At 41.8% G+C, this 25,762-nt stretch overlaps 1 protein-coding gene across 1 annotated transcript in view; it reads right to left on the bottom strand.

Annotated features, from left to right (window-relative positions):
* The window catches only part of ASIP (agouti signaling protein), a 66,782-nt gene extending 52,230 nt beyond the window's left edge, over window positions 1–14,552 (bottom strand). Inside the window, exon 1 of the mRNA XM_054467504.2 lies at window positions 14,369–14,552. The gene's annotated coding sequence lies outside the window, so the exon portion shown is untranslated. The remainder of the gene's footprint in view (window positions 1–14,368) is intronic.
* Window positions 14,553–25,762: the final 11,210 nt, after the last annotated feature.

Here is a 25,762-nt window from a genome sequence, read left to right as displayed (position 1 = left end):
CAGCTGTGGCTTGGGTGGCTGTAGCTGCACCCAGGAGGGTGGGGCTCCTGCCTGCTCCTGGACCACCCAAGAGCACAGGGAGGCCCAGGTCAGTAGCTACAACTTGGGCAGCTGTAGCTGCACCCATGAGGGCAGGCCTCCTGCCTGCTCCATGGAGTGGGAGGCCTGAGTCTGCAGCCGTGACTTGGGCAGCTGTAGCTGCACCCAGAGAGCTCCCACCCCACCAGCTTGGAAGGGGTAGGGCTCCCATTTGTTGCCGGCTCCCGCCAGCTCTGTGCAATGTACAGCTGGAGTGATGGCAGCAGCCACTCCAGATGGACCACTGCTATCATCAGTACTACAAGTCCTAGCCAGAGCAACTATACAAAAGAAAGAAACAAAGGGCATTCAAATTGGAAAGGAAACTGTCCAAACTGTCCTTGGTTGCAGACACTATGATCTTATGTTTAGAAAAGCCTAAAGATTCCACCAAAACCCTATTGGAACTGATAAACAAATTAAGTAGCCGGATACACAATCAACATACAAAAATTAGTATTATAGAATTTCTATATTTCAACAGTGAACAATTTGAGAAAGAACACAAAGCAATCTCATTTACAATAGCTACAGAAAAAAATACTTAGGCATAAACGACCAAAGAAGTGAAAGATCTCTACAATGAAAACTATAAAACATTGATTCAAGAAATTGAAGAGGTCACCAAAAAATGGAAAGCCATCTCATGTTCATAGATTGGAAGAATCAATATTGTTAAAATGTCCATACTACTTAAAGTGATTTACAGATTCAATGCAGTCCTTATCTACACACCAATGAAGGCCAGGTGCTGTGTATCGCTCATGTGTATAATCCTAGCACTTTGAGAGGCCAAGGTGGGAGGATCACTTGAGCCCAGGATTTTATGTCAGCCGAGGCACACAGTAAGACCCTGTCTCTTCAAAAAATAAAAAAATTAGCCAGGAGTAGTGGTGCACACCTGTAATCCCAGCTACTCAGGAGGCTGAGGCAGAAGGATTAATTGGGCCCAGGAGGTAGAGGCTTCAGTGAGCCGTGATCACACCACTGCACTCCAGCCTGGGTGACAGAGGGAGACTGTGTCTCAAAAACAAAACAAAACAAACAAAAAAATACCAATGACATTCTTCACAAAAATATTTTTAAAAGTCCTAAAATTTATATGGAACAGCAGAAGACCCAGAATAGCCAAAGCTATCCTGATCAAACAGAAAAAAGCTGTAGGCATCACATACCTGATTTCAAATTATACTACAAAGCTATAGTAACCCAAACAGCATGGCACTAGCATAAAAACAGATACATAGACCAATGGAACAGAACAGAAAACCCAGAAGCAAATCTATACATTTACAGTCAACTCTTTAATAAATGGTGCTGGAGGCCGGGTGTGGTGGCTCACGCCTCTAATCTCAGCACTTTGGAAAGCCGAGGTGGGTGGATCATGAGGTCAGGAGATGGAGACCACAGTGAAACCCTGTCTCTACTAAAAATACAAAAAATCAGCCAGGCGTGGTGTTGGGCGCCTGTAGTCCCAGCTACTCGGGAGGCTGAGGCAGGAGAATGGCATGAACCTGGAAGGCGGAGCTTGCAGTGAGCCCAGATCGTGCCACTGCACTCCAGCCTGGGCGAAAGAGCAAGACTTCATCTCAAATAAATAAATAAATAAATAAATAAATAAATAAATAAATAATGCTGGAAAAACTGGATATCCATATGAAGAAGAATTAAACTATATCCCCATTTCTTACCATATACAAAAATCAAATCAAAATGGATTAAAGACTTAAGTGTAAGAACTGAAACTATGAAACTGCTAGAAGAAAACATTGTGGAAATGCTTGAGGATGTTGGTCTGGGCAAAGATTTCTTGAGTAAGACCTCAAAAACACAGGCAACCAAAACAAAAATGGACAAATAGGATAATATCAACGCAAAAATCTGCACAGCAAAGGAAACAATCCATAAAGTAAAGAGATAACCTACAGAATGGGAAAAAATACACACTAGTCAACTGACAAGGGATTAATAACCAGAATATGTAAGGAACTCAACTCACTAGTTTAAAAAATCCAATTTAAAAATGAACAGGCATTTCTCAAAAGAAGGCATACAAAGGGCCAACAGGCATATGAATAAATAGTCAATATCACTAATAATCAGGGAAATACAAATCAAAACCACAGTGAGATTTCATCTCATCTCCAGTTAAAATGGCTATTATCAAAAAGACAGAAAATATCAGCAGTAATGTTTGGGAAGAAGGAAAAGAAATTTAAAAAAATAACAAATGCTGGTAAGGATGCAGAGAAAGGCGGATGCTTGTATTCTGTTAATGGGAATATAAATTAATACAGTCACTATGGAAAACAATATAGAGATTCCTCAAAAAACTAATAATACAACTACCATATGATCCAGCAATCTCACTGATAGGTATATTTCCAAAAGAAAGGAATTCAGTGTATCAAAAAAATATCTGCACTCCCGTGTTTATTGTAGCCCTAGTCACAATAACAAAGATGAAATCAACCTAAGCGTCCATCAACAAATGAATGGATTTAAAAAATGTGGTATATGGGCCAGGCATAGTGGCTAATCCCGGCACTTTGTGAGGTCAAGGCAGGCGGATCACGAGGTCAGGAGAAGTTTGAGACCAGCCTGGCCAATGTAGTGAAACCCTGTCTCTACTAAAGATACAAAAATTAGCCAGGCGTGGTGGCTCGTGCCTGTAGTCCAGCTACTCTTGAGGCTGAGGCAAAAGAATTGCATAAATGTCACATATTCTCACTCATGTGGAGTTAAAAAAATTGGTATCAGAAAGGTAGTGAATGGAATGGTGTTTTTGAGAAGATGGGAAGTGTAGTAGGGAGGAAGATATAAAGTGGGGCTGGTTAATGAATACAAAAATACAACTTGAGGCCGGGCGTGGTAGCTCATGCCTGCAATCCCAGACTTTGGGAGGCTGAGGCAGGCAGATCACTTGAGGCCAGGAGTTCAAGACCAGTCTGGCCAACATAGTGAAACCCCGTCTCTACTAAAAATACAAAAAAAAATTATCTTGGTATAGAGGCGGTCACCTGTAGTGCCAGCTACTTGGGAGACTGAGGCAGGAGAATCACTTGAACCTGGGAGGCAGAGGTTGCAGTGAGGCGAGATGGTGCCACTGCACTCCAGCCTGGGTGACAGAGCAAGACTCTGTCTCAAAAATCAAAACAAAACAAAATACAATTAGAATAGAAGAAATAAGAACTTGTGAGAGATGAAGCTGGCTGGGCTTCTGGGTGGGGTGGGGACTTGGAGAACTTTTCTGTCTAGCTAAAGGATTGTAAATGCACCAATCAGCACTCTGTGTCTAGCTAAAGGTTTGTAAATGCACCAATCAGTGCTCTGTGTCTAGCTAATCGCGTGGGGACTTGGAGAACTTTTTTGTCTAGCTAAAGTATTGTAAATGCACCAATCAACACTCTGTGTCTAGCTAAAGGATTGTAAAAGCACCAATCAGCACTCTGTAAAATGGACAAATCAGAGCTCTGTAAAATAGACCAAGCAACAGGATGTGGATGGGGCCAAATAAGGGAATAAAAGCAGGCCACCAGAGCCAGCAGCGGCAACCCGCTTGGGTTCCCTTCCATGCTGTGGAAGCTTTGTTCTTTTGCTCTTCGCAATAAATCTTGCTGCTGCTCACTCTTTGGGTCCGCACCACCTTTATAAGCTGTAACACTCACCGAGAAGGTCTGCAGCTTCACTCCTGAAGCCAGCGAGACCATGAGCCCAGCGGGAGGAATGAACAACTCCGGATGCACGGCCTCTATGAGCTGTAACACTCACCACAAAGGTCTGCAGCTTCACTCCTGAAGCCAGTGAGACCACGAACCCAATGGGAGGAATGAACAACTCTGGACATGACGCCTTTAAGAGCTGTAACACTCATTGTGAAGGTCTGCAGCTTCACTCCTGAAGTCAGCAAGACCGCGAGCCCACCAGAAGGAAGAAACTCCGGACACATCTGAACATCTGAAGGAACAAACTCCGGACACACCATCTTTAAGAACTGTAACACTCACCGTGAGGGTCCATGGCTTCATTCTTGAAGTCAGCGAGACCAAGAACCCACCAATTCCAGACACACTTGTACTTGGTAGCACAATAGTGTGAGTATAATTAAGTATAATTTATTGTACCTTTCAAAATAACTAGAAGAGTAGATTTGGAATGTTCCCAACACAAATAAATGATAAATGCTTGAGGTGATGGATATTCCATTATCCTGATTTGATCATTACACATTGTATGCTTGTATCAAAGTATCACATGTACCACATAAATTGTACAACTATTACCTATCCATAAAAATAGAAAATAAATAAAATGAATAAAGTGTAAAAATCACAGGCTCATTTTAACTGATGAGAAAAATACATTTCATAAAATTCACCATCTGTTAATGTTTAAAAATTACATCAAACTAGAATTAGAAGAAAAATTCCTCAATCTGATAAAGAGTAACTACAAAAAGTAAACTTCAGCAACCATCATATTTAACTGAAATTATTGAGTGCTTTCTTTCTATCAGAACTAAGATAAGGATGCCTATTTTCACTTTTATTCAGCATTGTTCTTAAGGTAAAACCTTAAGAACAATAATTCAATAATTCAAGAAAATAATTCAAGAAAAAGAAGTCCAATAATTCAAGAAAAAGAAGTTAAAATACAGGCCGGGAGCAGTGGCTCACACCTGTAATCCCAGCACTTTGGAAGGCTGAGGTGGGTGGATCACCTGAGGTCAGGAGTTCAAGATCAGCCTAACCAACATGGAGAAACCCCATTTTTACTAAAAATAAAAAATTAGCCGGCATGGTGGCGTGTGCCTATAATCCCAGCTACTCGGAAGGCTGAGGCAAGAGAATCGCTTTAACCCAGGAGGCGGAGGTTGCGGCGAGCCGAGATTGCGCCATTGCACTCCAGCCTGGACAACAAGTGCAAAACTCCGTCTCAAAAAAAAAAAAAAAAGAATTTAAAAAATAACTATCTGAAAGAAATCACTACACACACTACACATACCACATGATTGTGAATCTATAAATAAACTATAAGAATTATTAAGTTAATTAAGCAGGGTTGCTGTATGCAAGTATAAATACAAAATTTTAATTATTATGTCTATATGCCAGCATCAAACAACTAAAAATGAACATTAAAATATGCCACTTGTGGCCGGGCGTGGTGGCTCACACCTGTAATACCAGAACTTTGAGGCCAAGGCAGGTGGATCACCTGAGGTCAGGAGCTCGAGACCAGCCTGGCCAACATGGTGAAACAATCCCGTCTCTACTAAAAATACAAAATTAATCAGGTGTGGTGGCATGTGCCTGTAATCCCAGCTACTTGGGAGGCTGAGGCAGGAGAATTGCTTGAACCTAGGAGGCGGAGGTTGCAGTGAGGCAGGATCGTGCCATTGCCCTCCAGCCTGGGCAAAAAAGAGCGAAACTCCATCTCAAAAAATAAAATTAAAATACGCCACTTATAAGGCTGGGTGCATTGGATCATGCCTGTAATCCCAGCACTTCGGGAGGCCGAGGTGGGAGGATCACTTGAAGGTAGGCATTCGAGACCAGCCGGGCCAACATGGCGAAACCCTGTCTCTACAGTAATGCAAAGATTAGCCGCGTGTGGTGGCAGGTGCCTGTAATCCCAGCTCCTTGGGAGGCTGAGGCATGAGAATCACTTGAACCAAGGAGGCAGAGGTTGCAGTGTGCCAAAATCATGCCACTGCCCTCCAGCCTGAGTGACAGAGTGAAACTGTGTCTCAAAAAATGCATATATAATATACATATATATGCCACTTATAAAATAAATAGAAAATAATTAGGAATAAATCCAATGAATGATATACCAGGTTTCTACATAGAAAACTATAAAACATTATCAAAAAATTTTAATAAGACTTCAACTAGTGAAGGGATATACCATATTCATGGATCAAAAAATTTAATATTGTAAAGACTTTCATATTAATTGATGAACAGATTTAATGTAATCCCAATAAAAATTCCAGCAGGGTTTTTTTTTGGTGGAATTTATAAAGTTAGCCTAAAGTTTATGTGGAAATATAGAAGTTCAAGAATAGCCAAGGCTCACGCCTGTAATCCCAGCACTTTGGGAGGCCGAGGCAGGTGGATCACGAGGTCAGGAGATCGAGACCATCCTGGCTAACGCGGTGAAACCCCATCTCTACAAAAAATACAAAAAATTAGCCGGGCGTAGTGCCGGGCGCCTGTAGTCCCAGCTACTAGGGAGGCTGAGGCAGGAGAATGGCGTGAACCTGTGAGGCGGAGCTTGCAGCGAGCCGAGATCACGCCACTGCACTCCAGCCTGGGCGACAGAGCGAGACTCCATCTGAAAAAAAAAAAAAGAATAGCCAAGGCAATCTTGGGGAAGACGAGAGGCATGAAGGACTTATTCTACCAAATATCAAAACTTATTGCAAAGTTACAGGAAATGGAAACACGGTGCAAGTGGCAGAAAGACAGACTAATGGACAAATGGAAAAGAATGGAGATTCCAGAACAACACACACATATTAGATAGACAATGGATTAATAATAAAAGTGGGAAATTAATAGTGTTTTCGATACATGATGCTGGGTTGATTGAATATCCATACAGAAAAAAAAGGGAAACTTGACCTCACATCATACCTGAAAATCAATTCCAGGTGGAACAACATTGCCGGAACTACACTACCATTCACCACAATTCATCTAAATTAATTAAAAGTAAATAAAATTTAAAATTCATCATATGTACTATTTCAGACAAGATTGACACAATCATTTTGGAAAACCGACAATATCTGTAAAATATTTCAGGGTGGTATGGCCATAGACCATATGTAGTATTTCAATTGCTCAATAGCCATATGTGGCTAGTGCTATTTCAAGCGCTCAATAGCCATTCAGTGGCTACATGTTGGACGATGCAGATATAGAATATTTCCATTATTGCAGAAAGTTCAAGTGGACAGTGCTTGCTGTTCTAGAAGATATAAGATAGGATATCTTTAAGACTGGGTGAGACAAAATTTGTTATAAGGGATTTTAAAAAGGCACTAATCCTTTTTTTTTTTTTTTTTTACAATTTTATCATTATTTTAATCAAGTAACTTAGCTGTTTGAAACAAATCCTTAAGACAGTTCAATAGAACAAAATGAAGAATTACTCTATTAGGATAATCTGTGAACAAAGTTCAGATTATGTGAATTTGAACTCCAGTGGAAGTTTGGCACCAGACTGAACACTGTTCTAAGCCAAAATTTTTAGTGTTCTAGAAGCCCTGAACATGTTTTCTCTCAGATTAAAAGTAGAAGATTTATAACAGAACCTCATTAGCTTGACACTGAGTATGTTGAATGCAACTTAGCTCAGGTCACCAGTATCTCCTACAAAATTCCATTCAGTGAAAGCAAATCGGCCTTGCGGCAAAGAATTTGAAACCTAGGCAACATGCGAGTTTGAAGAAAAAAAAATCCTCTTTGGTGTGACAAACCACGTTCCCTCCAGGTATATGGCTCCGGCTCCACTTGCACCGGAATCTAACAAAGGCAGCTGGAGACCAATTCTCGTCTGTCCAGTAAGATTGCTAGATTTCAATTCCTTAAAATATCAAGCCAACAAGGTTTTATTACATCAAATATTTGTATCATTTCAATGTGAAATTTTTTTACGCCTATTTGTTATTAAGGTCTCATTATCTGTGAGATAAGTCACAAAAAAACAAAGAGGTGAATGGTATAAGCCACTGCTCCAAAATTAACCCCATCAATTCTCGATTCCCACTGTGCACTTTGTGAAAAGTGGTAACTGCCAACAGGTTTAACCTTTACTCAAACACAGTCAGAATCCATATTGAGTTTAGATCAGGCAAGGAGTTCATAAGGAAGTTATCAACTCTCGTGTGTCCAAATCTGAAGCCCTGCATGGGCTCTGTCAGGTCCTTGTCACCCGCACTCCGGTAGCCATCAGACTTCTTGGGTGCCTGTCTATATTCAATGTGAAGTAAAAGATATCCCAAGTGTTACACCAAAATAGAGGCTCTAACTTAGAAGTATACTTTTAGCTTTCTTTTTAAATAAGACATTCTGGAGGGAAAAAAAAAAAGAAAGAAAGAAAATCAAGTTTGAAACACAGCTAACACTTATTTTGGCAAGATAGCAACCAAAATCTAAAAAGCATAAACTATGTGTCCAAATGTAAAAGGCATTAAAGAACAAACCGCAGGGGGGATAATTAAAGCCACACTGAACAAAAAGATACAGTATGTCTAACATTTTGGAATTGGAATTTAAACCTTAAGGGCAAAAACTGAAAAATTATTCTCAGGTTGCTAGTAAGTGCACCCTTCCCTGTTTCTCCCAAATAAAATCAGTTTATTGTTTAATTGCACCCCAAAGCAAGTTCTCTCAGTATAAAGTAACTACTACATACACACAAAATGCTTGTTAATGTAATAATTTCGCTGTCTCATCCAACGTGCAATGCACACGACTTCAAAAACTACAATTTGGGGCAAGTGTACATGAAATGAGAAAACAGCTCTCCAAGTTTCAAAACCTGCTCTTACATTATTTATAGGACACTCAGGTCATATTTACTTCTTGGTAAGATGTGGCACTGTCATTTGATTATCAGTCTACCCCACAATGTACATTACCAGATGCCAATTTGAGGGATGCCAATTTGAGGGACTAGAGATAAAACTTTAGTACTGTATTTCTTAATCGGCTGAATAAAGTAATTACAATTAAGTTTGCTTTACATCCTGTTGAAGACCCCTTTACAGCCTGAGGACCTAACAATATCTAGCAGGCTCCAAGAAATGCTCATCAGGTGAAATGATGGCACAACATTTAAAAAAAGGAACCAGTTACTTCAGCTTAAGTCATTCAGAGCCAAACATCTGAAGAATGACCAAAATCAAATCTTTATTTTTATAACTGTATAAATGTGATCCAAATGAAAAGGCACTAATCTTAAAAGAAAAGCTTGAACATTTGGACTTCATTAGATTAGAAACTGCTTTTCAACAATTAACACTATATATTAAAGAGCATGACAATGCAAGACACAGAATGGGATGGGCTAGGACTGGGGTGAGACAAGTGAGGCTCTTGCCTTGGATACAGCTCTTTAAGGGGGTGACAAAAAAACTCAGTAATCAGGAGAAATAAACATTTGATGCAGTATTTAAAAAAATCAAATTTAATGCAAAAAAATCCATGGTGAACAAAATATCAAAATTTAAAATAAAGACAGGAATCAGTATTTTTATTTTTTCTTTTGCCTGAAGCTCCAGTGTGACTCGACATAGCCTTGTGGGAGATGATATTTGCAACATGTACACAACAAAGGGCTCATATCTATATTTAAAGAACTCTTATAGGTCAATAAAAATATCAGACAACCCAGTAGAGAAACAGGTTCAAAATCTGAACAGATATTTCTCAAAACAAGATAGTCAAAAGGCCAATAAATATGTAAAAAGGTGCTAAACTTCATTAGTCTTCAAGGAATAAAAATTAAAATAAAGAAGCATTCCACTATACACCCATCAAAATGGCTAAATGTAAAAGACAGACAATACCAACTACTGATGAGGATGTAAGAAAAAACAAATCTCAGACATTCCCTGGTGGGAGTGTAAAATGATACAATCATTTTGGAAAACTGACAATATCTGTAAAAGCGGAACACGCATGTCCTATGATTCAGCAATTCTACTTCTAGCTAGAAATGCACTCATATGTTCTTTAAAAAAAATAGTATTCACAAATGTTCCTAATGCTTCTGTTCAGTAATAGCCCCCAACTGCAAACACTCCATGTGTCCATCAATAAGACAATGGATAAATAAATTGTGGCATTTATCCATGTAAATTGTAGATAAATAAATTGTGGATAAACAAATGGATAAATAAATTGTGGTATTAATTCATGTAATACCACACAATAATGAGAACAAATAAAATATTACCATATACAACATAAATGAATCTCACAAACTTAATATTAAGTGAAAGAAGCCATGCATAAAAACACCTACACACACATATAAAGCCCCCAAACAGGCAAAATTTAATGTATGGTGTTAGAAGTCAGGTTAGTGACTAACTTTGGTAAGAAAAAGGGACTTGAAGGGGGAATGAGGAGGCTTCTGGGTGCTGGTAATGCTCTGTTTCTAGATCTAGATTCTGGTTTTCTGGATGTGTTCACATAGTGAAAATTCATCGATATGAACACTTTTCTGTAACTGTATTTTAAATCAATAAAAACTTACAAGAAAATAAGGGGCTAGGCATGGTGGCTCAGACCTGTAATCCCAGCACTTTGGGAGGTTGAGGTGGGAGGTTCACTTGAAGTTAGAGACCAGCCTGGGCAACACAGCAAGACCCTATCTCTACAAAAAATTTAAAAATTAGCTGGGCATGGTGGTGTGTGCCTGTAATCCTAGCTACTTGGGAACTTGAGGGGGAGGATCACTTGAGCCCAGAAGTTCAAGGCTGCAGTGAATGATGATCACACCACAACACTCCAGCCTGGGTGACAGAGGGAGATCCTGTCTCTGAAAAATAAATAAATACATACATACATAAATACATAAAAAAGAAAAAGTGTATCCAGGCCATTTAGGAGCCCAGGAAAATGGAAGATGAAGATTTAAAACATTAAGCAATGGCCGGGCTCAGTGGCTCACACCTGTAATCCTAGCAGTTTGGGAGCCTGATGTGGGCAGATCACCTGAGGTCAGGAGTTCAAGGCCAGCCTGGCCAACATGGTGAAACCCCGTCTCTACTAAAAATACAAAAATTAGCTGGGCTTGGTGGCATGTGGCTGTAGTCCCAGCTATTGGGAGACTGAGGCATGAGAATCACTTGAATTTATTTACCATTGAGGAAATGCAGAAGCAGATCCTGGAGGCGGAGGTTGCAGTGAGTTGAGATCACGCCACTGCACTCCAGCCTGAGCGGCAGAGTGAGACTCCGTCTCAAAAAAAAAAAAAAAAAAATTAAGCAATCAAGTAAAAAAGTTAGCTACCACAACATCAAGGGTCTGACCCCATTCTGTCCTCCCCAGCTATGGCAAATACTTTTAACCTGTCATGGTATCCACAAGAATTCTTGCTAGTAGAGGAGGCGAGTCTTTGTTTTCCCATTTGATTCATAGGAAGATGGAACCCCTGAGGTGGTCAATACGTAGATTAAAGTCTCACAGGTAGTTATACGCAGATGCAAGACCTGAATCTGGTCTCTTAATTCCTGATCATGAGCTTGGTGCACTACAGCCAGTTGTCAGGCTGCATGACCTTCCAAGCAATGAATGCCTTCACTAGGAGCCCGCAAGTTTTCCTTTGTGTCCCTGATTTATAATAATGCTGAGGATGAGAAATTTGTCCTTAACTTATAGAAATGCCAGGGACTAGGTATCTGCTTTAAGTCAGTTCTGCCATGAAATAAGCAGATACCCACTCAGTGGTCACTGCATACACTTCCCTGGACGCACACAGGGTGTAGCTACAGGACATAAGGAGGCAATTTTACATAAATACTTTTCCTCTTTCTAAAAGCCCAATTACTGATTGTATTGAACAAGCCCTGAAGGCACTTGAGAGGAGGATAACCTGAGGGAAGAGTGAAAATGCGTAACACCTGGGATCCCGTCTAGTACGGCTACTTCTTTTTTTCTATTTTTGAGATAGAGTCTTGCTCTGTTGCCCAGGCTGGAGTGCAGTGGCATGATCTCTGCTCACTGCAACCCCCGCCTCCTGGGTTCCAGCAATTCTTCTGCCTCGGCCTCCAGAGTAGGCACCCGCCATCACACCTGGCTAATTTTTGTATTTTTAGTAGAGACAGGGTTTCACCATGTTGGCCGGGCTGGTCTCAAACTCTTGACCTCATGATCCACCCGCCTCGGCCTCCCAAAGTGTTGGGATTACAGGCGTGAGCCACTGCACCCTACCTGCTATGGCTATTTCTAAACAAGCCAAGAGAATCACACTTCTCATCCTTCCGTCTTTTAAATAAGATTCAAATTGTGGGTTTGAATTAAAAAAAAAAAAAGAATGTTTTAGGTCAGTATTTTTGATTCAAGCTGATTCTTCTGAAAAATATCTGAATATCAAATCCGTAAGCACAAGCTTGGGGAACAGATGGAGACGGAACTGGTGGCTCTCTAGCAGACAATTTATAGCTGCGTCCTACTTTGTGGTGACCATCAGAGGGGCGTATGCCCCCCATAACACTTCCATTCTTCATCTTTTTCCTCAAGACGGCTGCCCTGTGAGCAAAATGCAGAGCTCTAAGGGCTCTAGGGAGTACTTCACCCCTCAGAACTGGCTAAGCAGGTATGGGAACTAATTACAGACTCTAGCTTTATAGTTCTTTCCAATTTCCTCCCAAAATCTGAATAAATCTCCCCAACACAACTAAAGTCAGTTTTCTCTCAACTCACAGTCTCTTTGTGTACATTTCCCCTATGAATCGTACTCTTTTTTATTTCAAAGATGATGTCCTGCCCGCACCTCCTCCCAGACATCTGAACTTTTTGTTTCCTATTTTCTATAAGAAATCTCCCTTTTCAGCCGGACGCGGTGGCTCACGCCTGTAATCCCAGCACTTTGGGAGGCCAAGGCGGGCAGATCACGAGGTCAGGAGATGGAGACCATCCTGGCTAACACAGTGAAACCCCGTCTCTACTAAAAATACAAAAAATTAGCTGGGCGTAGTGGCGGGAGCCTGTAGTTACTCAGGAGGCTGAGGCAGGAGAATGGCGTGAACCCGGGAGGCGGAGCTTGCAGTGAGCCACTGCACTCCAGCCTGGGCAACAGGCCGTCTCAAAAAAAAAAAAAAAAAAAAAAAAGGGAAATCTCCGTTTTCAATGAGAGTTCTGGCTCCGGTTCCTTATCTCTTTTGCCCAACGCTTGGCTCCTTTTATTTCTCTGTGCCGGACTGTAATGGCATCTTTGCTAGAATGCTTACCCATAGCCAGAAGTGCTTGGAAGAGAAACACTCATAGTGGAACCAAGATATGGCAAGTTTTATGTTATTTTAACTTTGAAGTTTCCTGCAGGCTGTCTCAAAGAAGCAGAAACAGACCCTTTCCCAGATTGCCTTCCAACCCAGAGCCAGTTACAATATATGGGGGTTATGGGGGTTACTGCACTGGACAGTAAAATAGATTATTAAAAGTAATTGTTCCTCACTCGAGCTAGTCCAGCAAAAAAATTAAAAAATTAAAAAATTAAAAAAGGTAATTGTCTCAATTTTGGCTATACCTGTCCTTATGTACTTGAATTTGCAAGAGCTCCAAAGCAACAGAGTCTGGTATATTCTGTTTTTTCAAAGCCCCAACCTGACAGAGGCTGAAACCAAATCCTTCAACCTGCAATTTGTCACTTTTAGGTAATGTCGGTCAGCTTTCTTACATCTGTCCAACAGTATGTTGGAGTGACCAAATCAAAGGGCTGTAATGGGCCCACCATTCCTGGTAATCATCTTTGCATGGGGCCATTCTGCTGAGGGTTGTGCCTAAAGTGAAGCCATCAGTGTAAGTGCCCTGATCCTTAATGAGATCCCTGTGGCTTGAGGAGAGGAGACACAGATGCACTCCTTACCTTCATCGTGGATCAGATTCTTCCTCATTTTCACAGAGCCACTTGGCCAAAGGAACCATCTTATTCTCAGGGCTCAGCTCAGTTGGGAGACTCCCAACCAAACGCTTCCAGGGCCTGGTTCCATTTACACCCTGGGTTTGCTCTTTCGATTGCCCGTGTTGTCAGCTCAGTACAACATGGCCGCTCCTTCCATGAGGAGCAGCTCAGTAGGGTTCTGCATTCCTACAGCTCAGTAGGGCTCTGCGTTTTGGTACAGAGAAGGGTACAGACCTGCAGCCTTTTTTTTTTTTTTTTTTTTTTCTGGTACCGTGTCAGCTGCCTGTCTACAAGGCATGGGCAGTGGCCAGCAACTACAACAATAATTTAGGCACTTAAACACTTTTGAAAATTCTGCACCCAAGCAAGAAACTGTGATTCTGAAACTCCAATTAGCAGAATGTACCAGGCAAAAATCATCCAGGCACATTGGCTTTCAGAAAGTTTTACTATAGAAGAAGCAAATAAACAAAAACAAAACAAAAAAAAAGAAGATGATGAGGAAGGAGGGGGATGGAGAAAGAGGAAAAAGAGGAGAAGGAGAAGTCAAGCCCATAGATATATTACTATAGCATAGATATTATACTGTACCAAAGCACCGGCTCAGAAAGTGAAAGAAATTTCTTCTTCCCCCGCTGGAGCTCACCTCTCTCTATACAGGGCCCTGTTCCAGGAAATCGTCAGTGGCTGCTCTCTGTGGTCAATAATAGATAATTCCAGATCAAAAGAAGTGTTCTGAAGTCAAGACGTAGTTTTTAGATCAATGGTTTTACAAGTTGAATCTGGGGATCTCTGGTGGGTCTGCAAAATTTCCTCCAGTCGTTCAGTGGGCTGAGTCTAAATGCAAGCGTGTTGGGTGGTTCTTTCTTTTTTTTTTTTTTCTTTGAAACATATTTTCCACTGCAGACTTGAAATAAAATTTAAATGCACCAAAGCAAATATTTTTGAAAGGAGCTATAAATAATCACAAGGGATTCAGCAAAAACACCTCAAAGGTGTTTTTGTTTGCTTCCTTGTTTATTTAATCTAGTAAATAGGTGAGACTCTTGTTCTGCTTAAGTAGTCTAACGACTAAAAATTTCGAGACTCACCAGATTAAAAGATGAAAAGATGAACCTTGCAAAGTGCATCTTTTTCAGGGGAGGAAAGTAAGATTTTTTTCTTCTCTGGGTTTCCCATTTCCCAGTGTCATTTATTCCTGGTTCTCTCTCTCAGCACTGCTTTCTAGTTCAGTGCCCACAGCTTGGAGTCAGGAGCAGCCACCATCAAAAATAATCCCTCTCTGCTGCCACTGGTATATTTATTTAGGATTTTCCTCCAGGGAACAGGAGTTCAGGTGTGGGGTAAAGGGGACATTAAATGTGGCTGCAGCTTAGGGAGATCTGTTTTTCTTTTTTCTTCATTCTAGTCCCATGGGAAGAGTTAACATCAGGAAAGTCTGGGCTGCTGGAGAAGAGTCTTGTGAGTTATCTAAGAACCTGGTTGTCAGCTACATGGCACAACAAATCTGTCCAGACATTTAGGTTCCTCAGATGCCATGAGATAAAAATTTGCACTTATGCCTGCGTCTACTTTTCCCTTTCTAACAGAGTAACATGCACATTTGGCTATTTGTTGGACTGATTTGCACGGCCATAGTTTCCTAGAAGGATTTTAAATCAGACCGGGCTGTCTACACTGCAGATAAACAGTTTGGAAGCTGTACATTAAAATGAACTTAGAGGTGTCTAGTTGGATTTTGGTGAAGTGTTTGCAACACCATTTACCTATCTGGATAATTCTGTCATGTACAAAGTACTCTCCAATAATTCAGATGTCATCCTGTATTACCCAGATGCTGTTAGCCCTTTCAATCCTTTGTGCAGGCTTACCTAGAAATAAAGGAAAAAATGTTATTCCCACCTTGCTTGATAAGATAACAACAATGTGTTTGCTTTTTTAATGTAACTGGAAAAAAAAAAAAGATGGAAGAAAAAAAGGCCAATTCCAACATCTGGATGAAATTTATTACATACCTCTCTGGGACCCCCCGGTTCCTGAATGATTTGGCTTATTATCCCTCTTCCAAGTCTTCAGAGACTCAATGACTCACAATGTCAGGGAATGATACTTTGCTGCCGGATACTACAAAGTTGGTTTAAAGAGGTTGTAGAAATGCTGTAGCTGTAACCAAACTCCTCATAGTGGGAGGTGGGGCAGCACGTGCCATGTAAGCATGCTCACATATTTCTGTGTGGATACCCAGTTGGAAAGTTATTTGCTACTTCTGGAGAAGCTGGAAGTTGTCGACTATACAGATAGATAAAGAGAGGGGTTGGTTAATGGGTACAAAAATACAGTTAGATACAAGGAATAAGATCTAGTGTTGGGTAGCACAAAAGGGCAACTATAGTTAACAATAATTTACTACATATTTCAAAATAAAAGCATAGAATTGGAGTATTCCTAACACAATGATAAACGCTTGAGGTGATGGATATCCCAATTACCCTGAGTTGATCATTATATATTTTATGCATGTATCAAAATATCACATGCACCCTATAAAATGTACAACTATTATGTATCCATAAAATTTTTTTTAATGTTTTAAAGCATGGGGGATCCAAGTTTGCTGCTTACTTCCAACCTGATGCATTACCAATCTGAGGCAGCCCCAGACTTTGGCAACAAGGTATGAGGTAAGTACCACTTTAGTGCAGGGAAGGTAACCTGCTTGAGGAATTGACTGATTTTCTGTAGGGTCTGCCATTTCTGTTCTTCACAAAAGAATAGACCATTCCTATCTTCCTCCACACTCCCAATCCCAAAGGGTAACCAGGGCTTTTTGTTCTGGAGATCAGGCTTTCTCTCATCTCAGGAAAAAAAAAAAAAAAAAAAAAAGAAAAAAAGGAAAGGAAAAATAGAAAGAAACAAAGAAAAGAAATTGAGCTGGGTGTGGTGGCTCATGTCTATAATCTCAGGAGGTTGAGGCAGGAGGAGCGCTTGAGCCTAGGAGTGAGCTATGATCACACCACTGCACTCCAGCCTTGGCAAGAGAGTGAGACGCTGTCTCTTAAAAAAGAAAGAGGCCGGGAGCGGTGGCTCATGCCTGTAATCCCAGCACTTTGGGAGGCCAAGGTGGGTGGATCACCTAAGGTTGGGGGCTTGAGACCAGCCAACATGGAGAAACTCTGTCTCTACTAAAAATACAAAATTTCCTGGGCTTGGTGGCTCATGCCTGTAATCCCAGCTACTTGGGAGGCTGAGGCAGAAGAATCGCTTGAATCTGGGAGGCAGAGGTTGTGGTGAGCTGAGATCGGGCCATTGCACTCATGGGCAACAAGAACAAAACTCCATCTCCAAAAAAAAAAAAAAAAAAAAAAGAAAGAAGGAAAAGAAAGAAATCAGGCCAGGCACAGTGGCTCACGCCTGTAATCCCAACACTCTGGGAGGCCGAGGCAGGTGGATTACCTGAGGTCAGGGATTTGAGACCAGCCTGGCCAACATGGTGAAACCCCGTCTCTACTAAAAATAGAAAAAATTAGCTGGGCGTGGTGGTGGGCACCTGTAATCCCAGCTACTCAGGAGGCTGAAGCAGGAGAATCGCTTGAACCAGGGAGGCAGAGGTTGCAGTGAGCTGAGATCGTGCCATTGCTCTCCAGCCTGGACAGCAAGAGTGAAACTCTGTCAAAAAAAAAAAAGAAAGAAAGAAAGAAAGAAAGAGAGAGAGAGAGGAAGGAAGGAAGGAAGGAAAGAAGGGGGGGGGGAAGGAAGGAAGGGAGGGAAGGAAAGAAAGGAAAGAAAGAAATCAACAAGCTTTTGTTTTAAAAAATTAACCCAGTCTTAGAGGCAATAAAACTGTTTTGTCTGAGAGGAAGAAGGATTTGTAGGATTAGAAGAGGGCAGAGGAGAATTTCCTGAGCCTGGCTTTGAGGCATGGTGCTGAGGAGCACTGTGGCCTCCTTTTGTGGCCAGGTCCTGCTCCAGGCCTCCCACAGACCCCTGGGACCAGAGGGCCTTCAATGGGGATGACAGTGTGCTCAGGGAGGTGAGCAAAGGCACTGCTGATCCCGAGCCTCAGCAGAGGTCTCCATGCCATAGAGAGACCTGGAGAAAGGGTTGTAGAATTGTTTTGGGCAAAGAGCGCCAGGGGTGACAGGCACCCTCGACTAAGAGACATCTTCCACCCAATATGTGTAAGCTCCTGATAAAGGACCAAGATTGGATTTGCTACTCATTGTTGGATGGAAGCCAAGGGTATTTAATTTAGAAAATTAAAGAAATGTGACATTTCCACCACTGTATGTCAGGGAACAAAGTAATACCTGTTTAACACCAGCCTCCACACTTTCCTTTAAAGTCTTTTAGGTTTCCTGGCTCAAAGAAGCCTCCAGCTTGATTTGTTGAACTGTGCCTCTCAGGAGCTGAAGGCAGACAGTGTTCCAGGATATGTGCATACGGGGGTGCATGCTGCTCTGTGAAGGAGCTTTGCACTTGGGCCCCATTCCAGTCCCTCCATTACCAATTCAATAGGAGCCTGAGTCAATGTTGGACTCAGACAAAGACATCCCCTGAAAAAGAGAGGAAAGGAAGCTGGGCAGAAGTTGCATGCAGGACTGAGATTGTTCAGGATTGGGGCTCCCGAAGCCTTGCTGCGAAACACATCCTCAAGTCTGCACTGCCCCCGAGTGGCCACACCAGAGCTCAGCTCTGCACTTGGTACGGAGAGAAGACTGTATGGGATGTGTGTGTTTCTTCCAGCTGGAGCTCTTTGGAGACTCATCAGAAACCTTGATGAGATACAGAATTCCGAAGGAAGAGGAAGCCTTAGTGGGGAAGGGGGTGAGTTTTGTTTACTCTGAAGTATCTGTGGAATACACTGAAATACAGGTGTCTAGGAATCTGTCAAAATAAAAATCTAAAGGTCAGAAGAGAGATCTAAACTAGACACGCAGATAGGAGTGTTATTATCATATACGTAGTAATTAAAACCAGGGGAACAGATGAGATCACCCAGGGAAAACGGGAATAGAGACAAGGGCTGAGTTCCAAGGACTACACTCTAGAGTGGGCAGAAAGGTTTCGTGATATCATCTTATGTATTTTTCTGGGGCTTTGGAATTTCTCAACTCACTATCATACTCATTATCTTTCATACTCATTATCTTAATTCTCATCTGGGAGGTTCTATAAAATACCTGGTAAAACAAGGTGTGACTGGGATGATGCCAACACTGCAAGAAATCCGATCTATCGGACAGGCAGGAGGTGGGGCCTGGACACAGTGTCACAAAGGATAGTGATTCCCAATGGTAGGCTTGAAGCCCCAGGTTAGCATGACACGGAATGACCCCTAAGAGCACTTGAAGCTCTTGCCTAGGCTCTTGGTGAAGAGCATAGCTGGTCCGTGGCGCTGGGTTAGAAAGGCTGTTGCGGGACAGTGGCCGACCTGACAAAAGCTCTGCAGTGGGGGCTTATCTCCAGAAGGAGATGCAGCCTGCCTGCCTCTGTGTGTCCTACAGGCAGCAGTCCACCAGACCGAGCTGAGGAATGGTCTTCCCAACTGGGAAGACAGGCATCCTTTCCAGAGACAGAAATATGGCAGCCAGAGTACTTGCTCCTTTCTGAGTGACTGGGGTTGGTGGGAGACATGAAGGCTGACCTGGCCCTACAAGGAGATCTGTAAGGCAGAGGGGTACAATGCAAGGCAGAGATAAATGCAATGAGGTGACTCCTTTGGTAGAGTCCCCACTTCCTTCAATTGGTCTCACCTACTCTGAACGTACTTCCTCCCATAGTATTTCAGAGTTTCCCTGTGTTATAATATGTTATTGTGCACCTATTCACATGCTCCCTTGAGTTCCTCAGGCTGTTCATCCGTGTGGCTTCTCCAGGGTTTGCCTAATACTTAGGGGGAGCAGGGCCAGGTGTGGTGGCTCATGCCTGTAATCCCAGCACTTTGGGCAGCCGAGGTGGGTGGATCACCTGAGGTCGGGAATTTGAGACCAGCCTGACCAACATGGAGAAACCCCGTCTCTACTAAAAACACAAAATTAGCCGGGCGTGGTGGTGCATGCCTATAATCCCAGCTACTCGGGAGGCTGAGGCAGGAGTATCGCTTGAACCCGGGAGGCAGAGGTTGCGGTGAGCCGAGATCGTGCCACTGCACTCCAGCCTGGGCAACAAGAGCGAAACTCCGTCTCAAAAAAAAAAAAAAAAAACTTAGGGGGAGCAGTTAAGCTACCCACGTGGCCAGAGGTTCTAGGCACCAGACCGTGGCTCTGCCCCTTATTGCTTGAGGTTTTGTTTAACCTCCCTGAACCTCAGTTTTCTCATCTGAAAAATGCCTCACGGTCGTTGTGAGAATTAGAGAATACTCAAAAAGTCTAAATGACAGCACTCGATAGTGTCATTATTGTGACAGTTTCATCTACTACAAATATATTATCTTGTCTTTTTAGAAATTTCCACCATTAAAATGATTCTTTAGGTTAAAGATGTCAGAGCCCTATCATAATGCTTATAGGGAGAAGTATGGTTCTTATTATATTATTGGTTATTATCATGATCCTGAATTGGTTTAGGTAAAGCAGAGGGCAGGAATGGGTCACAAATAGTAATTTTGTTTGGGCTCTGGGTTGGGGAAAGAAGTGTCTCCCGAACTTCAGTCATTTGAATAGCAATGTCAGGATTTCAACCATATCCCCAACCCAGCTATATTATTATTTACTCAATATTTTTCTTTAAATCAACTAATAACTTTTCCAAAGCTTAAATACATTCGTGCAAATTGGAAAATTTATAGCATGTTACTGTCATTTTTCATAAACAGAATATAATCCTAGAAAAAATTAATAAAACAATGTCAATAAATTCTAAATAACTACTGTTACCAGAAGAACCCTCCAGGCCTGAGGTCTATTTTCTTGATTAAAAAGGAATATGTTAAAAAGGAATAAGTTTTGGAATATGTTGATGATGTATCAACCCCCACTGAGACTTTCTTCTAGATGAATCCAGGCTTGAAAGCAAATTAAAAAGGAAATTACTTTTCCATGATATGATAATTTTATGCTTGTCAATCTACCACCTAAAATAATCTACCACCTAAAATCATCTTCTGTTTAACTTAAACCATCTCACATACCACCAGCAGTACACGTCCTAAGCTTTCGGAGACAAAAGGGCTGAAAGCAGACTAATGAGTTCCCCAAGTAAACTGAAAAAACTAAACTGGCCAACTTCACCTCCTTTACAATTTTGTGTAAATGCTCTACCACCTTGTGTATAATTTCGTCTTTGTATCCCCTTTGGGAACCAGGATAGAATGGCACACATAAATATTCTCAATAAATATCAGGATGCTGGGTATGGGTAAAATGGTAGCAGAATAAGTCGATCTAAATAGGACCCTGGAAGTGCGAGGGGAAGACGGGTTTTCTGAAATACACTCCCTCATCTCCCACAGCCAAACAATAACAGTCTCAGCCTGAAGTCTAAACAAGATGTGGAAATGCCATACACAGCAGAGGAGAATTGGTTCTAAGGACTGAACTATATGAATAATAGTTATTTCTCTCCTTTTGGACTTGGAGATCTGGCTTTTCATAAATAACTATATTTACTCTTGTAATGGTCCTGCCCCATTTTCAAGGGATAGAGCAACTCCAAAGTATCTTTCCCTCTTAAAGGTCATTTATAGTAAGTGATGTGCTTCAGGAGTGTCTTGCACTGAACTGAAAACAAACCATCAAGGAACACTCCTCACCTGCCATATCCAAAAGGCACTCTAGGTTTGTATCCATTCTATATATCTTCTTGATTTTGTACAGATAACATTAGCAATGGATACATAACATCTGTCACTGACGTTTATAAAATAAAATATCTGAGTCTCTCAAAAGGCAGTTTAGGAAATTCAGGATCCTCCTAAGAGAAAGACGAAAACACCATCAGTAGATTCTCAGCTCCAGGACAGGCCAGCTTAAAGTGATTAGGCCTGTGGACAGAGATTAAACTGACAAACCTTACACACTTGGCCCTAGCCTGGAGCAGGGGATTGATTTTTTCTCTGAAAAGAACTTTACAGGCCAAAGGAAAAGACAAGTTGAAAAGAAATTCCTCTCTGAACAGTTACACAGCTAAGGCAAAGATTTCAGAATTCTGGCCCGTGAATCTTTCTCCCCAGCCTAGTTTGGTGCTATGACCAAATACGAAAAAGAACCAATTTAGGACTACCACCAGAATTATTTATTTATGACTCTCACACCCCTTTGTGGATCACTGATGGCAAGTTCTAAGTGACTGATTGATTGGTTCTCCTTTGTGCCTCATCGATCAATCAGGGCATTCCCAAAGACTACTAATTATTTCAGTTTTCAACCCAAGTTAAACATAATCAGGAAGTTAAATCTTACTGCTTTGGATCACAAGGTCAGGAGATCGAGACCATCCTGGGTAACATGGTGAAATCCCCTCTCTACTAAAAATGCAAAAATTAGCCGGGTGTGGTGGCACGCACCTGTAGTCCCAGCTACTCAGGAGGCTGAGGCAGGAGAATCGCTTGAACCCGGGAGGTGAAGGTTGCAGTGAGCCGAGATCGCACCACTGCACTCCAGCCTGGCGACAGAACGAGACTCCGTCTCAAAAAAAAACAAAAACAAAACCAAAAAAAAACCAACCTACTGCTGCCAAAGCTACCCCAAATTCCAAAGTCAAATATAAGTGAATTGTGGATTGTCTACTATCTAGAGAATTCTTACCAAGCTCTCAATAGAAAAATGAGAACTGGCCTCATTATTAAATCATGTCATCATCAGTGGCCCGTTTTCTTTCCAGCTTTGGTGATGACATCCTTGTATCAGCAGAGCAGAGTTAAATTGTCAGATTCCTGAAGCAATTTCCCTTTGGACTTACCTGTAGATATTACTGAGTAGGAAGGATCGGTGAACTCAGGGTCCAGGCTTTTGTTCAGTGACTTAGGTAGCCTGACCAAAGCTGCTCACTCCCTTCACATTGCTTTTTATGCAACCCTGGGCTATTAATGACTTCCAGCTGTGGGGCAATCCCTCTGACCACTCTGCCTAGCCTCCTAGATCTTCAGTGCTTTCATGTCTAAGAGGCCTCTATATTTTCCTGCTCCATGAACTTCTCTCCCTCAGGACTCCTACCACCCAGCGTGCTGGCAACTCAGCAAGGGTTTCCTTGGTGTGAGTTCTTTTGCTTATGGCAACTGAGCTATCGCATTTCTAATCAGGAGCAGCCTGAAATTACGGTGCAAAAATTAAATTGTGGAGACTAAAGGCATTTGGTGCAACTGAATTTCAGGCAGAGTCTGAAGTTCCCTGGAGTAGAGCTTGCTGTGTGGGGGCCTCCTGCCCATGGCTTTGGAGCACTTTGATAATCTGAAATGTCTTTTAGCCATGTTAAAGCCCTGGTAGAGCCAGAATCCAACAAATTTGCTGAACTAGAACTCCATCTGCTACCATTCTCCAAGCCTGAATCATGGCTTTGCCACTTACTAGCCGCAACCTCAGGCAAGTTATTTAACCTCTTTTGGCTTCACTTTCCTAAGATGTAAAATGCGGGCAATGAGACTTACTCTGCAGTGCTAATGTGAGCTTTAAACAAGCTATGATATGTATAGTACATGGTAGATGCTCAATGAATTTCACTTCCCTTAATTCTACCCTCTACATTTTAGAGGAAATCTGTTTACCTGCCTTACTCTTGCTTAGTAGACAGGATGAGGCTTGGGCTGAAGAATATATTACTCAGGGGCAAGTCTAGAAAGGATGTGGGGTGGATACTGTAGACAGTCACAGGAATTGGTGTTTCTCTTCTTCAAATCCTAGGTTGTAATGATAAGACCAAGTGATTCTTTGACTTTAAGAATGCTTGCAATGTTCATTTCTGGGACAAGTCTCTCAGTAGGCACGACCGGAACTCCTTGTTAACATAGCCCAGCCCAGAACCTTGAAGATGGCAATGATTTTAATCTTACAGTATGGGGTGGAATAAGCTAAGCCACATATATACATGGCTTTTATATATGGCTCTTAAGAGCATAAGTAGTTGTCACAAGAACATGACATTTCCAGATCTATATTATGAATAATAATTTACATGACTATCAACTTTTGAAGCAGGAATCCTCTCTTATTCATGTTCATTCTCTTAAGTACATATTGCTTTGCATGTTGAAGTTGTTCATTAAATCAAATTGAATTGATTCAGTATCAAAGGACATGAAACTGAAGGAAAAAATGGAACTTAAAATTGTTGATGAGCAAGATCCAGACTGACCAAAAGAACTGAGAAGAAACCAAAGCTGAGCACTATCTTTTCTATATACCAGGCTTTGTTCATATAACTTTTATCTATGGACTTTCATTATCTTTTAGAAAGTTATCATTGCATTGGAAGACTAGCTTAGGAATGTGTTGTTAGTAGGATAGCTGGCTAGAATAAGGGCTGGAATAGATAGTTTTACTCCTAAAGCCATCCCTAGTTACCAGAAAGTGAGACTCTTCCTTACTGATTCCCTCCATGGAGTGGGTTAAGACAACAGTGTGCCACCAGCCATTATTTTCTTTTTCTCTTCATTTTTTTAGTAGAGATGGAGTCTCACTTTGTTGCCCAGAGTGGCCTTTGAACTTCTGGCCTCAAGTAATCCTCTTCCTGCCTCTGTCCCCCAACCATGCCTGGCCCCACCCACCATTGTATATTGCCACAGGGCTGAGAGTTTGGCGGAAACCCATCTGCCTGCTCTGCCTGGGAAAAGCACTATCCCTTAGGAGAATTTAAGTTTTAAGTCAATTGTTACCTCTGCTGTGTTTTGTCCTTGGGGCTTTTAGGGTATTTGCTGCGGTAGTTCATTAGTTAAAATTCTCCTTTTCCTTTTCCCTTAAGGCTTGGTTTTGCTACTTTCAGGCTTATTGGTATGATAATGAGAGCTGAAATGTAAGTGTTCCAAACTAGGGGAGAGAGAAGTAGAGAAAGTGATTTACTCTTGGAATGGATTGAGGTGTTTATAAACTGTTTGTTGTTGTTGTTGTTGTTGTTGTTGTTGTTGTTTGAGACAGAGTTTAGCTGTTGTCGCCTAGGCTGGAGTACAATAGCATGATCTCGGCTCACTGCAACCTCAGCCTCCTGGGTTCAAGCGATTCTCATGCCTCAGCACCCCAAATAGCTGGGATTCCAGGCGCCCGCCACCACACCTGGCTAACTTTTTTATTTTTAGTAGAAATGGGGTTTCGCCATATTGGCGAGGCTGCTCTCCAACTGCTGACCTCAGGTAATCTGCCTGCCTCGGCCTCCCAAAGTGCTGGGATTACAGGCGTGAGCCACTGCGCCCAGCCCGGGGTGTCTATTCACTACCAGTGGAGTTGTTTCCTCTATTAGATTTTAACTCCTGAGTTCAAGGGCTGTGTCTTATTCACCTGTGTATCCCCACTGCCTAGGGGGTCTATGGTGGCTGTTCAATAAATGCTTACTGATTGATGTATAAGTCAAATATAACCAACATTCCAAAGCGTTACAGGTGTGAAATTGGTGGTATAGGTAATAAGCACTAGAGAAGCTCAGAAGAAGAAATCATTGTGGGCCAGGATGGTCAGAGAAGGTTCTACAGAAGGGGTAGAAATATTTCATGAAAGAATTTGACTCTCTGGACAGAGATGGAATGGAATATGGACAGTGCACAGACTTCCAAATCACTTAAACTCTGAGAGCCTCAGTTTCTCATTGATGCAAAAAGTGTTTTTAAAATGGGGACAGTAAACCTACATCATAAGCAAAGAGTAAATGAGATAGTTATATAAAGTAATTAGCACAGAATGTGATACACACAAAAGAATTTTCTTTCCTCTGTACTTTTTCTTTTACTGACCTGTATAGCCATCCCATTGGATTTGAAAGCTTTCCTGAGTCTTCTGGAGCTCCTGGTGCCATTTCCTTCATAGCTCCAGGAGCTTTCCACATACCAGAGGAGATATTCCTGAAGCCAGGGAGGATTTGTTCACTCTCTATGGACAAAGAGATAGATAAGCACTCTAAA

The sequence above is a fragment of the Pongo pygmaeus genome, chromosome 21 (assembly GCF_028885625.2).
Source record: "Pongo pygmaeus isolate AG05252 chromosome 21, NHGRI_mPonPyg2-v2.0_pri, whole genome shotgun sequence".
Classification (NCBI taxonomy): Eukaryota; Metazoa; Chordata; class Mammalia; order Primates; family Hominidae; genus Pongo; species Pongo pygmaeus.
Note: the sequence above shows the minus strand (reverse complement) of the source record. Positions and strands in the feature narration are given on the sequence as shown.